The sequence below is a fragment of the Aythya ferina genome (genome assembly GCF_964211825.1).
Source record: "Aythya ferina genome assembly, chromosome: 1".
NCBI classification, from domain to species: domain Eukaryota; kingdom Metazoa; phylum Chordata; class Aves; order Anseriformes; family Anatidae; genus Aythya; species Aythya ferina.
The window spans coordinates 40149670-40165792 of record NC_140296.1 but is presented as its reverse complement, the minus strand read 5'-3'; positions in this window follow the sequence as shown (position 1 = coordinate 40165792).

Genomic DNA, 16123 nt, shown 5'->3' with positions numbered 1-16123 from the left:
CTCTCCTCCGCCTGCTGTGTTTTCCTGCACAATTTGCTTGTAAGTCAACTCTTGAAGAGGCTGAGCTGAGGTGCTGCTGCCATGGCTCAGGATCCAATTCTAGAACAGCAGGGATGGGGGACATTAACCTTTTCAGCCATCCCAGTCTTAGCCTTCTTGTCAATCAAAGCCCTAAGAATACACTGGAAAAACAGATTTTCTGAGGGTGGGCACTCACCAGTTTCTAAAAATCCAACTCTTTGAAAAAGTCTTATCATTCTCATCATTTAGAGCCCTTAAATTGCTGCACAGCCCTTAATTGACAAAAAAACTTTATACAGTTCTACAGCTTGGGCAGCTAAAGCTGTTTGAAATATAAAAATGTTGTGTACCCAGCAAGTCCCATTAATCTTGTGGGAGGTTAGAGTCTGTGGCTCAAACACAGGGTTGTATCCTTAACCATTAATATTTGAATAGTCAGTTACTGACAATATAGGATCTTTATCCTATATTCTGAGTAGTGTTCTCTTCGGGTTGATATGAAAGTTGTTTTCTAAATCAGGGTAGCATTCTTTCATACATAACATTCTGGGCCAATGGTTTCCATTCTAACTATGTGTTAGGGGAAAATTGTCAGCTTTTGTTTTGTTTGAGCTCGTCAGCTACTAGTATCATTTTGTCAGCTATGATATTTCTACTAAGAAAACAGAGAACAAGAATTCCCTATTCACATTCTTCTAGTCATACATGGATTCCTTTCACTGTATGCCATACAGTGAATTGGAAAGGAATTATCCTTTAGCAGGCATTTAGCATCTTTTTGTTGTTGTTTTTCCTTTGTTCCTTTTTTTGCCCTTCTTTGTTTCTTTGTGTTCCTTGTGGGATTTATTTTTTTTGTTTATTTTTGTTTGTTTGTTTTTTAGGCAAATAATTAGAGTTCACAAAGCAGGTGTACATTAACACTTCTAGCAGTATATTATATTTTCCACTTTTGAATAATAATTAGTTTTCTTTGAACAATATATTTTCAGTATATTGGCAATACTCAAAAAAAAAAAAGTATCCAATTTCATTTTTCTTCAAATTTCTGGTGAGAACTCTGCACTGCCATTTGCGCTGCAACTGATTTAGTCGAGACTGCATTGTCTGTTTCCGAGTGACTGAATATAGTCAGGTATGTTTTGCATGAAAGAATGAAAGAAATAGAAGTATGTTAAATGGTGCTCTGATATATCTTCTGCACACTCCTATTCAAAGCATAGAGCAGATTAATGCATTCTCTTAAAAAGAAAAAAAAAGGAAAAAAACAAAACAAAACAAAACAAAAACAACAACAGATGCTGAGTAGATGGCTGATGTTAATAAGTGATTCTCTGCCCCTTTTCTCACCATTTAGTTCTCTTTCTTACAGTTTGCCTTCTCCACCAAATAGTCACAGAAAGAATGAGAGATAATAGTTCTGTTTGTCCAGCTACTGCAGCTGATAGGAAAACAACATAAGGTTAGTCAACAATTTCTCAGGCATTGTCTTCTTTTTTTTTTCCCTGCACTGGCATTATATATATATATATATATATATGTATATATATATATGTATATTATAACATTTAATTTGGTTTCCTCCTTGGCCCTGATAGGGACTACTGTTGTGAAATATTATCAAAGTTGTTGGTTAGCCTTTCTCAGTTGAAATGCAAATACTCTCCCCCTTCTCTATAACTCTTTATACTCTCTGTAATCAATGGCTAGTGGACTGTTTTTATTTAGAATAACCTCTTATTTGGTCTTGGAGATATAATCCTCCCAACACACACACCAAAGCACATCGTGCATACTTCAGAAAATTGTAAATCTCTGAAGACCCATCCACCTCAAAGCCAGTATAAACTAGGGTGACTATCTCTCTGCAATGGTGTTATGCTCTTCTCTGGTTTGGAAGAAACAAGAAATCCTTGGTGGTCACATTGTCTTAAGATTTAATATGTCTTTCCAACTCAAAAAAATAACTGTGTAATGGAGGAAAGTGAGCTCCTGTTCTAGAAAGAAAACAATATTCCCTACTTTCTTCCTCTTAGTTTACTGGTCAGAATAATCAGTCATAATGGCATGCATACAGTCTTAGCTTGACTTGAACTGCCCTCAGCCAACATGACAGAGTGCAAGAGCACTTTGTGCTTGTTTCACAGCACAAAACTGTAAGAAGAGTAAGAAAGAAGCGGAGAAACAGCCTTGGAGCTGATACACAAGAACACAAGACTCCTAGGGCCAGATGGTAAGAGGAAATTTGAATCTAACCTAGGAGGCAGCAGACCACTGCTCATTGGAATAGGAATACCAATAATGTGCAACCAAGATAGGCTAAAAAAAAAAAAAAAAAAAAGTCTGAGGGGAAAAAAATAACAAAAAATATAGATGTTTACCTTTTGTACTGAATGTCATTATCCCACAGAATACAGTACTCTCTTGATGGTCTGATGATTCATTCCAGGCTTCATGGTGATCTGGCAACATTTGAAAGAGTAAAGAGGAGTCTCAGTTGGAATATACCATGATGATGTCATAATTGAGAGTAACTCCAGATAGAGTTAACTTACAAATAATTTTTTGTTACAAGAAACTAACTCATCTCTCGTAGTTCAGATCATTTTTACCTCTTTTATTTATCACTGCTTTTACCAGTGTTTCAGGGAACTCTCCTCGAGTAAGAAAGCTGTGAGTACTAATTCTGTCATCTAGGAAGGACTTAAATCTGGATCTACTTTCCTATGCTTAGATAATGGTAGTAGCCATCTCCTCCTGACAATCATGGGATATTAAGTGGCTGTCTTAATTAACCTGAATTGTCATCATATTTCCCAGAACGCATGTCTGTACATGTGGATAAATGACAATAGACTACTCTAATACAGTAGACACTATAGTAGACACTATAGTGAGTTATGAGGTTTTGAAAAGCAAGATTACCACAGGGGAGTTACTTTTTCTTTCTTTGTTTTATTAATATACATGTATATATATATTTTAATCCTTATTTTGTCAAGGTTTAGGTGAACTGTATTCATGCAGAATTTTTCTTCAGAGTCAAGAACACCACCACTTCCATTTACAATACCGAGGCCAAAGCAAAACCTGCTGAATACCTGTCCCCTAAATAAAGCACATTCTCCTTCTTAAGTGCTTCAGCCTCAAATAAAATTAATTTCTTGGGATAAATTTTCTTGTATCTTCTGCATATGACTAAATTTCTCTATAATAAAGTCTTAATTTCTGTGAATGAGTGAAACGTGGATACCTCCCAAACTGAAAGGTAGACAGATGTTTATTTATTTATTTGTTGGGCCTTTACAATGAATTGTGATACCCATTGCTCACATTCGGTATCATGATTACTCCCATGTCTATTATTCATAAGACTAAAATGTTAAGCATGCTTAGTTATCGAAATATAAGTTCAGCAAAGATGTATTTGTGTTTGTTGTTGTTGTTCTGTTAGTTAATTCAATTAACATGGAAGGCTTAAAAGACTTTCATTTTTTGAAATCTTCTGCAAAATTACTCTAACACATCTCTGTAACCTGCATATATTAGACATCCTTAGTCTTTAGGCTAAAAACTAGAGCATGTTTTCTTTTTAAGATAGGCTGCAGTAATTTTCAAAATATATGCATTCACCTGTATACCCTGTTCAGCGTGTATCCAATGTGACTCTACAATATTCTGAAAATATCTTTAGCACTTAAAACTGATATCCAGTGGCAGATGTTTGTGCCTCTGAAATCCCTATCAAATCTCTGTAAGTGTGCCTGCACATACCTAACCACTCCCACACACACACTTCGTTTCATATTTATTTCTCACAGTATAACAAAACCTTATTTTGTTTATATGTCTTGAGCTAGCTTTGATCTGTTGTCAAACTGAGATGGTTCTAGCTCCTTGCTAAACAGGTTGTGGAGTCACAGTTTCTCATTATAGGAATATTGATTCTCCTTTTCTTATTTGTTATCACCTTCTACAATGAATATTTTAAATGAGTGTATTGTTACAATTTTTCAAGGGTAGTTTTGACAACTGATATTATTCTTCTGAGACAAACCTTTCTTTTCATGCCATGCTTTTTATATGCTTCACATTTTGTAATCTAAACACTTAATGGGTTCATTTTTCATAATGTAAAGTTGTGCTATATACATAACATGCTTTTAAAACCTTTCTAATCATTGCTTAAAAATCTGTTGTTTTACATTTCCCAAGTTCATGTCACTAGCTGTGCCAGCCTTATTCACTGCAAGTACCATGACTATGAATAAAAATCTTTCAGGTCTCATGCTGTATCTGAGCCAAACCAGTTAAACAGCTGTTAAATAGTTACTACATGAAGAAAAATAAAAATTAAAATCTGCTAAACTACTACTACTACTACTACTTCTACTACTACTACTACTACTGGAATTCAAGCTGATGTCTCACTGGAGATGACTCAGGGATCTCTAACCCGTTCCTGCACTACATTGCATGGCAATGCTCTTGTCTCTCTAGGGTTTTTAGTGTTTCAGCTCCTACTGCTTAAGAAATAGAGAAAAGCAAGAATTACACCTCACTGGAAAAAAGAGTTGGTTGGTTTGGCTATATCTCATTATAGCCAAATGAGATTTAATAAGAACAAGTGTAGGGTCCTGCACATGGGAAGGAAAAACACGAAGTATCAGTACAGGCTGCGGGATGACCTGCTGGAGAGGAGCTCTGACGAAAAGCACCTGGGGGTCCTGGTGGATGACAGGTTGACCATGAGCCAGCACTGTGCCCTTGTGGCCAAGACGGCCAATGGGATCCTGGCATGCATTAAAAGGAGTGTGGCCAGCAGGTCAAGGGAGGTGATCCTCCCCCTCTACTCTGCCCTGGTCAGGACTCACCTGGAGTACTGTGTCCAGTTCTTGGCTCCCCAGTACAAGAAAGACAAGGATCTCCTGGAAAAAAGTCCAGCGGAGGGCCACAAAGATGATACGGGGCCTAGAGCATCTTCCCTATGAAGAAAGGCTGAGAGACCTGGGTCTGTTCAGCCTGGAGAAGAGAAGACTGAGAGGGGATCTCCTCAGTGTATATAAATACCTGAGGGGTGGGGGACAGAAGGATGTAGCCAACCTCTTCTCAGTGGTTTGTGGGGATAGGACAAGGGGCAATGGCTGCAAGTTAGAGCACAGGAAGTTCCACACTGACATGCAAAAGAACTTCTTCATGGTGAGGGTGATGGAGCATTGGCACAGGCTGCCTAGGGAGGCTGTGGAGTCTCCTTCTCTGGAGATATTCAAGGCCTGTCTGGACACCTACCTGGTCAGCCTGCTCTGAGGAACCTGCTTTGGCAGGGGGGTTGGACCCAATGATCTTTTGAGGTCCCTTCCAACCCTACAATTCTGTGATTTTGTGATTCTGTGAAGAGTCTGAGGAAAGAAAGAGGCATACAGAATGAAGACATGGGCACAGGCAGAGACAGACAAAGGATGCAAAGACAAGAAATGCCAAGCAAAGGAGAGGCAACCAAGGACTGTGCAGTTGCAGAAAATGGATCTACTCAGTAGAAGACATCCAGAGCTGGTCAAGCAGCAGAATGTTTGGAGGTACAGTGTAAAGGAAATTTAATAATCTCAGATCACTCCCACTACAAGGTTAATTAAATCAGTACATAGTTTTCTCCTTAATATCATCGTTGATACACAAGATATGGAGACACAAAGAAGAAAATGTAAAGAGACCTTGTGTTTTGATTGCTTTGAAACTTCTTAGCATCTTTACTGCCCTCCCTTCTCTCCCCCCCAATCCCCCCCCAATACTTCCCCATTATCCTGGGAAACCTAGCACTGTAAAGAACAATAGCAGCTCACAGGGTAGCTTGAAAGAGCTTTCGCTGTACTCATGAATTCTTGTTAGTTCTTTAAATCTGGTTTTATGTTTTTAAGGTAGATGTCCAGAAAATAAAAGTCACAATGGTCATTATTCACATGTGTAGGGGTTGGTTTAAGTGATATGACACAGAAGATCTCTGAAAGAAGGAAGGCTACAGTTCTATGCATACTATGTTTTTCATTAGCCATAAAACTATTTTTTCTCCTCAAAAAGTGTTCTTTTCATCTCACTTTACTATTTTTTTTTAATTTTATTTTTGAACCAAGTGAAGTGTAGGAGTTTTGCAAACAAATTATTTTCCAATAACAAAGCCTGATTTTTCCCCTCAGAATTTTCTCTTGTCTGTCCAGGACAGCTTACAGTGCATAGAAAAATTGGATGATAAATTTTAATTAATGCTCAATTAAATCATTTTTAAACCTCTGAGTGTTTAAGCTTTCAAGCTGATGTTCTTTACTTTGATTTATTATTTATAATGAATTAAAAAAAAAGGATAGTGTTATATTGTTATTAGTACTCTCTGTAACCTATTTGTTAGGATACTTTCCCTAGCATGCCCTAGAGTGTTGATTCCTGAACTAATTATTGTGAAGGATATAAGCAGTGGGATCCAACATAAAAATGAGCAGTGGAGGTGGAATCACTGCCCTGCCAGCTTCAAGCTGAGTGCCTTGACAAGAAATTATAGACTCATGCATGATGTTGCTGTCTCTCAGTCTTTCTTTCTTTTGGTCAGAAAATATTCTGTTTTTCTGCTGAGTACTCAACTGGTGGGACTGAATCTCATCTTTAAACACCCAGCTGCCTAGTGATTAGAGTTGGAGATATGTGTTCATATCTACCCAGGCAGAAAAATGAATTTGAAATTAGCTGAACCATATCACAAGCGAAGTGCTCTATTAGTGAATTATCAGAGGAAAGGGAGTAGTAACGCTAGCTTATCCCTTTCTTCCACTCTTATTTTGAAATATATTATATCTGATCATATTCTGGGCCCTAATCTCTGCAGAGACACACAGATATGAATCTCATATGTACTTAAATGTTCTCTGTAGACGGGATTTGACTATATCCTTCGTTCCCATTTTTCCCTACAGTTATTCTTACTGTCTAACTTAAGAGGGTTATTCTTTGTGTGTGTCTGCATGTGTGTGTGTGTGTGTGTGCGCATGCATGCACAAGTGCGTATTGACCTTTATATAGTCCAGTGTCTAAACCAAATTCTATCAAAATAAAGCACAAAGCACTTAAATGTCTGGGCTGGATAGTATGCATTTTGCTGCGTAGTAGCAGTGGCATAAATTTCCCTTGTGAATGTATATCCTAACAGTCTGTCTCCAGGCAGCAATCAGGACCCTACTGTGCTTGGCAAGGTGCACTCACTGATCCAGAGCATTCACAACATAAGCTCATGACAAGACAGAACAGATGGAGACAAAGGTAAATAGCAGTGTGGTGGGAAACAGAGTAACAATGAAGTTCGGCCCATCTGTTCCAGTAGGCACGGAAAGTATCCTTGTCCTCTGCTCTGTCCTGTTGCACCACTTCATTTCTTTGGGTACAGCAGGTGGCTTGGTAGATAAATTGACTTCTTTACCTGAAGGCAAGGGGCGGTGGGGAATGTATTTATATGTCATCCCTACCTCCCACACAGACTTAGTTTCCTTCATTCCTCTGTTCCTCTCAGCCTTAATGTCATCCCAGTGCTATGGCAAGGCAAATGGGTACAGGGTCGTCAGTGTCTTTGTGGACCAGCATTGAGGTACTGATCATATCCATGCATAAAGGGCTCAGAGATTTTCTCAGAGGCAACAGCTCCCCTAATAACTAAAACTGTCCAGGAATGGTCCTTTGGTTCTGAGGCTGAGTGGCATGATATAGCTGGTGTTCAAACATCTATCTTCTCTTATGCTTAAAAATAAGATGGCCAAGTCAAAACTCCATACTAGGAGTGCTCCATGGTGTAAATTGTCTTTCAGTTGGTTCAAACTATTATGTAAGAACATACTAACTAGTGCAGGCAAAAACTGATCTCTAGATGGTACAACAGTGTAAGTGGTCTTTGGTCAGTGCTTAACCGCCTTTTAGTTAGCTGGTCCTATACAGACCAGCCTGAGCAAAGAGACCTCCTTGACACTGTATGAAAAAAAATGCAAAATTAAGGGATAAAAAAAATTGCATGTGGGAAAGGCTTCAGTAGTTGAAAGTATTTTTAAGGTTTTTGACAAACTATCACTTTGAACTTAATGCTTTGTTTGCCTGTTCTCTGGGGTTTGTGTACGTTTCATCCAAGGAGAGGTGACTTTGCCTTCTAGAAATCCTGAATAATGGATTATTGAAAATAAAATAGCAACTTTCTTAGTAAGGCAGTAAGTGGAAATCTGTGAAAATCATTTAGGTTAGAGGCATTTGTTATTAAATTCCTATGGTTTTATTACACTGCAGTACTCCAAAGGGAACATGATTATTTTAATACTCTGCTGTGCCTCACATAGTCATCATCATGTGTGTCATTTAGTCACAAGGTGCTAATCACCTTCAGCCCTCCAATCCACTAGTATGCTTGCAATAACTCTCCAAAGATACCGTCATCTCCTTATCATTTTCTACACCTATGAAATGGTAAAAATAAAATAAAATAAAATAAAATAAAATAAAATAAAATAAAATAAAATAAAATAAAATAAAATAAAATAAAATAAAATATAAAATAAAATAAAATCCACAGCTACTTTAGTATTGTGTTTGCAGGAAGGAAAAAGATATGTGTACGAAGTACATGTGCATTTTTTGATTGGGGTTGGTTTTCCAGCACTGTGGAGACATACAGCATCAGTTATGAAAATACACCCGACCCTGCTTTTGTCGGGTTGGGGTTTGACTGCCATTCAAATACATATTTTCTGTTGTTTTTTTTTTTTTTTTTAGTTACTGTAACTTAGAGCTGCTAGCTACAATCACAGCTGATTATCATTATTATTATTTTTTAACCAACACACACTTGTAGTAATAGTTTATTTATTGCTGTAGAGAATTATGTTATCTCTTATTTTTAAATATTAGATTTAACAGTCAAATTAGAAACGGACTTGGACATACTTAGGTTTTTGTGCTTACATAAAAATAATTAGGATGATCTTTCATTACCATGGTCATTAGAATAACTGAGATAATAAAGATATAATAAATATATTGCTACACTTAGAAAAATAGAAGATATTAATAAAAGAGATAATGTAGGAACAAATAATAAAATGTCTAGGAAGAATGTCAATATAGCATCTGATTTTATCTGAGAGTGTACCTTTGATCAAAATACTACGTAAATTCACTAAAAATTCAATCTTCTTTTAATGGTAAGGCAGAATTTTGATCTTCATGCTGTTAAGCAGAATAGAAGTGTTCATAGCTAAATAACAAATTCAAATGACTGCTCAATAATTTTAAATAACAAAATGCTTGTTGCATTTACAAATTACAAATTTCATTCTAAAATGAATTTTGTTATTTCCATGCACAGTCTGCACTTACAAGTAGCCTTTCCACTGAATAAGTATATTAAAAATAATAATAATAATAATATTTTTTTCCCAGTTCTAAAATGAAACTGTGTAAGTTAGCTGCCTAATCACATAATTCATAAGCAGAAAAAAACTCCAGGTGTTTATATTTCATGTTTAAAACTACCTAATAAGAACCTAAAGCCATATTATATGAACCATTTCTGGAGAAGATAATATCTTTAGTGATAAGCATTTTCACAATATTTTAAATGTGAGTGTGTATTGCAAAGAGTTTTTACTGGAGTCACCCAAGCAACCCCTTCTCAAAATAAATAAATAAATTAATAAATAAATAATCCAAGGTTAATTGTCTAAAACAGAGAGCAATTAAATTAAATCAATACCTCTGACAACAAACTAATTCTTCAGGAAGAAAACATGCTCTTTTTTAGATACAAGTGCACTTACCTTGGCAGATGCTATTAGGATTTAGAGATGAGGTCTAGGCTAACTCTCATTCCAGTACTTTAGAGCAGGTTCTTGCTAATCTACTGCTTATTCATCATTACTCCTAATAACAATAATGATAATAACAATAATAAACAAAAAAGAATTCCTGAGAGCCGTTGGAAACAAGAAATTCTGTCTTCATTAACTACTGATTATTTTGGTGATGATAGCTATACGTAAGCCTATATATCTATGATATAGATACACATCTGTTCCTTTTTGGGAGTAAAATCTAATGTATAACAAAATCTATTCAAATGGCTATAAGAATACCAAAAGTAAAGTTGGAAGTCCTTCATCAGGAAACCAGAACTATAATTTGCTAAGTGATTAGAAAGAAAATAATTTTCAATATAAAGTAATGCATTCTAAAATTTATGAATGCTGTTTTATGTTCCTAAATGGCAATTATTTAGGACATGAGAAATAAAAGACATAAAGACAGTAATTTTGCTATTTAATACAGAATGTGATGGGTAATGAAGCAAGATTACAATTAAATTCTAGCATGCTGTGTCCTACAGGAAAAATCAGCTCTAATGTTTCTAACCTTTATCAACTGGCAGCACTACAATTCTGATCTCATAAATAGTTATCGGTTCTGTCTGTATAACATTGACCAGGATTAATGCTGCAAGACACTAATGTAATGAATAATCTAGATTATTTTAAATGTGTAACCCTGAATGGTGATCACAGAATTACAAAAATTCTCTATGGATTGTAACTTCACATGGTCAGAAATGTTTACAGGCAGCATTTGCCAAATTGTAATGTCTAAAATTAGGAACCTGAAGCTATGTTCTGTCATCTCACTGTGCAGTCTGACTTCTTCACAAGCCCTGAGCAATTCCAATCCTAATAGTTTTGCCCTGAGAAGCAGGGCAAAAAAAAAAAAAAAAAAAAAAAAAAAAAAAAAAAAAAAAAAACAGCTCTGAGAGCTTTGAAAACCTCTGAAAATGTGAAACTTTACTTAAATATGGCTAACTTCAATTATCCAAATGAAATGTTTCAGGCTTGCTTATGTAGTGGAGAAAGATGAGATCAGTTTTAATTTGTGTGAATATTTTACTTTTTTTCCCACAATGCTTCCATTACATTTCATTACATTCCATTTCCATCACAGTGAAAATTTTGATTTTAAAAAATATATATTTAAATTTGTATGACCCAGTTTGGATTTTGCCTTTTTTTTTTTTATTTTTTCACAGATTCATGTCTTCTTCTTCTTCTTCTTTTTACTTCTTTGTTCATTCATTATAATTTCCTTTATTTTCCTTACAATCACCATGTTTTTGAACCTTTTATTTCTACCTTCTAATAGCCACCTTTTTGAATATTGCTGTTATGCACAAAATTATATTATTTTGCAGTATTTTAACAAATATAATCTATTTTATTAATATTATTTTATTCTTTTGAGATTTTTTTTTTCCTTCAGGGATATTTTTGCCTTCAGAGATTGCCTGTGATATTAACCTAACAGTGAGGGCTGGCTGCATCTGCTCTGCTTGAAGTGACTGGATTAATCCAGTACAGGGAGTGGATACAGTAATATAAATTATATGTCTATTGTCTGTATATTTATATATTTGACTTCTGGAGGAAGTTAATGTGTTTAACATAACATGTTTAAAGATAATATGTTTCATTTATTTTCATTCTTTCTACAATGCTGAAAATGAGGAAAAAAAAATCTCAGGCAATGAAGGTATCAATTCTTAAAAGTTCTTTAAATACTTTAAAATTCTTTAAAATGAAGCTGCTAGTCTATCTTATCTTCCCAAGCTATATTCCTATAAATAACAAGAAGAAGGGCACACAAAATGAACAAGAATATTTTAGATCTGTTAATTTAGATAATGTGTGCAGATCTGCATACTACCCACAAACATGCTGTATTTCATTTTTATTCTTCCAGTAAAAAGTTGCACTGTGAAGCACAAGTAAGCAAATACATCTTGCTATAGTAGATGGTGTGATTGTCATCATGAGAGATGTTCTCCCACAGAGGACTAATTTCTCTTGAAGATTGAATTGATGGGATAATTTTATTGCTCTTGTGAAATGGCTGAGAGTAGAAAATTTTAAAAAAGTTTTCTTAATTACCTCTGAAATCACATGCTTAACACTAACATAATAGTGTTAATACAATATAAAAGACAACTTACATTACAGTTAGATGAGATAATATACCTGAATCCTAAATTATACTTGTGTTTATGCATTCCTGCTGGTCCATCTTAAAAAAAAAAAAAATAAAAAATCCAATGAAAGCTACTAGGTTGTAAGTAATAATAATGCTGAAAAATCATCCAACAAAATATACAGATTTATAGTAACAATTTGCTAATTCATAGTCCAGTTTTTACCAATTTCTTTGTCTTCTATGTAGCAAAGATTTTATGATCTTAAACTGTGTTTATAGCAATTTAGTTCGTATATATTTTCAAAATTCTAGTAAATTTTCTCAAGTATATTAAAAGGACACATTTCTACTAAAACATCAGTGGAGCATGCACATAAGTTTTATTTATAAAATGTAAATGTGAAGTGTCTTCATTCTCTTTCAACTTACTCAGAACCCAGCTTTTTATTTTACTTACTTTTTGGTTCTGTTAAATTATTTTGAAAATGTTTGTTATTTTTATGACTCGTAAAATTTCTTTCTGTTGTGGTTCCACTCGAGTGAGCAGCTGAGCTCCACCACAGCCGCTCTCTCACTCCCCCTCCTCAAAGAGGAATGGGGAGAAAATATTACGAAAAGGGCTCAAATGTTGAGATAAGGACAAGAAAATCACTCAGTAATTAATGTAACGGGAAAAACAAACTAAAGGAGATAGTAATATTTATTGCTTATTACTAACAAGCTAGAGAAGTGAGAAACAAAGGAAAGAAACCAAAAGCACCTTCCCCTCCCCATCCACTCTCTTCCACCTCCTCCCCCTGAGTGGCACAGGGGAACAAGGGAATGGGAGTTATGGTCAGTCTACAGCACTTCTTCTCTGCCGCTCCTTCTCGGTCACTCTTGTCCCCTGTGCTGTGGGGTCCCACCCACGGGATGCAGTCCTTGATGACCTGATCTGGCGTGGGCTTCCCACAGGCAGCAGCTCTTCCAGAACTGCTCCAGATATGGGTCTGTACCATGGGGTCCATCCCTCAGGAGCAAACTGCTCCAACCTGGGTCTCCCATGGGCAGCAGCTCCTGCCAGGTCACCTGCTCCTGCGTGGTCTCCTCTCCACGGGCTACAGGTCCGGCCCAGAATCTGCTCGGTGCAGGGCCACCTGCTCCACTGTGGTCTCCTCCATGGGCTGCAGGAGGACATCCTGCTTCACCATGGTCCTCACCACAGGCCACAGGGGACTTCTGCTCCGGCGCCTGGAGCACCTCTCCCCCTCCTTCTTCACTGACCTTGACGCCTGCAAGGCCATTCCTCACTCCTCTCACTCTCCCAGCTGCTGTGTGGTGCAGCATTTTTTCCCCTGTCTTAAATATGCTCTCACAGAGGAGCAAAACAACATCGCTTATTGGCTCGGCTCGGGTCAACACTGGGGCCCTTCCCAAACATGGGGCAGCTTCTAGATCCTTCTCACAGAAATCACCCCTATGGCCCCCTGCTACCAAAACCTTGCCACGTAAACCCACTACGCTTTCCTTCCATTTTTCTACTGGTTTATCATCTCTGTCTATTATGCAGTCTCATCTGCAGGTCTCTTAACTTGTACAGCTTCCAATAATGTCAATTTTCCTTAATTGTACTAGTTTGAACAAACAAGTATGAATGCAAACGAGTATGAATCCAGGGAAAAGGCTTAGGGTACCTTTTACTTATCTGTTCAAATAGGGCATCTGTCTTTAGAGTGGCTTAAACACAAGCAAGAACCATGTACTATACAGGAATATTGTTATATACATGTATTCCTGTATATATTGCTATAGGTTTTGTGACTAGAAGTGAATAATAATTTGAGTAAATTTCATGACAGGATTTTTTTTTTCCCTATAAAATCCTAGAATCCTAGAATCATTAATGTTGGAAAAGACCTCCAAAATCATCTGGTCCAACCATCCCCCTAACACCAACATCACCCTCTAAACCATGTCCCTAACTACCAGGTCCAACCTTTCTTTAAACACCCTCAGGGATGGTGACTCCACTAACTCCTTGGGCAACCCATTTCAGTGGCTGACTGCTCTTTCTGAAAAGAAATTTCTCCTAATTTCCAATCTAAACCTCTCCTGGTGCAACTTGAGGCCATTCCCTTTAGTTCTATCACTGGTTATCTGCTTACCCCCAGCTCCCTACAACTTCCTTTCAGGTAGTTGTAGAGAGCAATAAGCCTCACTGAGCCTCCTCTTCTCCAAACTAAAGGAACACTTCCCCAGTTCCCTCAGCTGTCCCTGACAGACATTGTGTTCCAGAATCTTCAACACCTTTGTAGACCTTCTCTGGACATACTTCAGGGCCTTGATGTCTTTCTTGTAGTGAGGGGCCTGAAACTGCACACCGTACATGAGGTACAGCCTCTACAGAGCAGAGTACAGATTATTCAGTCATCTTCCTGTTCCTGCTGGCTACACTATTCCTGATACAAGCCAGGATGCCACTGGCCTTTTTGGCCACTTGGGTACACTGCTGGTTCATGTTCAGGTGAGCATCCACCAACACATTCAGATCATTTTCCTCTGCACAGCTTTCTAGTCACTCTCCCCAAAGCCTGTAGCTTTGCATGGGGCTTTTGTGGCCTAAATGCAGGGCTCATCACTTAGTCATGTTGAACCTCATTCCATTGGCCTCTGCCCATTGACCCATCCTGTTCAGGTTGCTCTACAGGGCCTTCCTACCTTCTGGCAGGTCAAAACTTCTCACCAACTTGGTGTCACCTGCAAATTTACTGCAGGTGCACTCTATTCCCTCATCCGAATCATAAATAAAGATATTAAAGAGGATGGGCCACAACACTGAACCCTGGTAAACACCACTGGTGACCGGTGGCCAGCTGGATTTCACTCTGTTCAGCACCACTCTCTGGGGCCAGCCATCCAGCCAGTTTTTAACCCAGAAAAAGAGTGTATCTGTCCAAGCCATGGGCTGCCAGCTTCCCCAGGTGAATACTGTGGGAGACCGTGACAAAGGCTTTGCTGAAGTCGAGGTATACTCCATCAACCTCTTCCACCAGGTGGATCACCCAGTCATAGAAGGAGATGAGGTTGGTCAGGCAGGACTTGCCTTTCATGAACCCATGTTGACTGGGTCTGATCCCCAGGTTGTCCCACATATGTTGTGTCATTGCATTCAAGATCTGTTCTATCACCTTTCCTTGCACAGAGGTCACACTGACAGGCCTGTAGTTCCCCTAGTCATCCTTATGAATCTTCTTGTAGATGGGTGTCACATTAGCAAGTCTCCAGTCATTCGGAACCTCTCTGGATGACCATGACCACTGATAGATGATGGAAAGTGGCCCAGCAATCACATCTGCTGACTCACTCAGCACCCTAGAGTGGATCCTATCTGGTCCCATTTTTTTGTTTGTGTGTGTGCATGGTTTTCTTGTTGTTTTTCTTGTTCTGTCTTCCTGAAGAAAAACAAACAAACAACAACAGCAACAACAACAACAAAACACCATGCAAACATGTATCAGTACCCATTTCTATTGTTATTTTAATATGAAAAGGGGACCAGAGACTCATTGCTGGCCCCAAGGTGAAATTGCACTAACTAGATGGTGATTAGCTGGTGAATAGCTTTATGTGTAGTAAACTTATCTCAGACTGGCCTAACTGGAGTAATTGTAAAAGGAATTAGATAGCAAGCTATCTGTTCCTTGATATATTTGCTCTTTGAATCTATTTCACTTAGCAGGATGGAAATATTCATATTATATGTTTTCTGGGATAGTAAATTATTTGAATGATGAACAGGAATTTAAGTCTACTGTCCCTTTTCTCATATGAAGACCCTAACCTTTGTCTAGCTCTTGAAAAAGTTTGGACAAGATGAAATAACAAATATTACTTCTTTCCTCCATTTTTTTTTCTATACAGCTAAAGATAAGTTACCATTACCAATCAATTGTATATATACGTACAGTCACACAGATCACTAACAGTATGTACAAGAAAATGTAGACTTTGAATTGTTAACCAAACCTACAACTCTTCTAGACTCTGGGCCACTGCTGTTGGAAAAGAAAGAATGCTTTGTTTGGACAAGCATCAGAAGAAG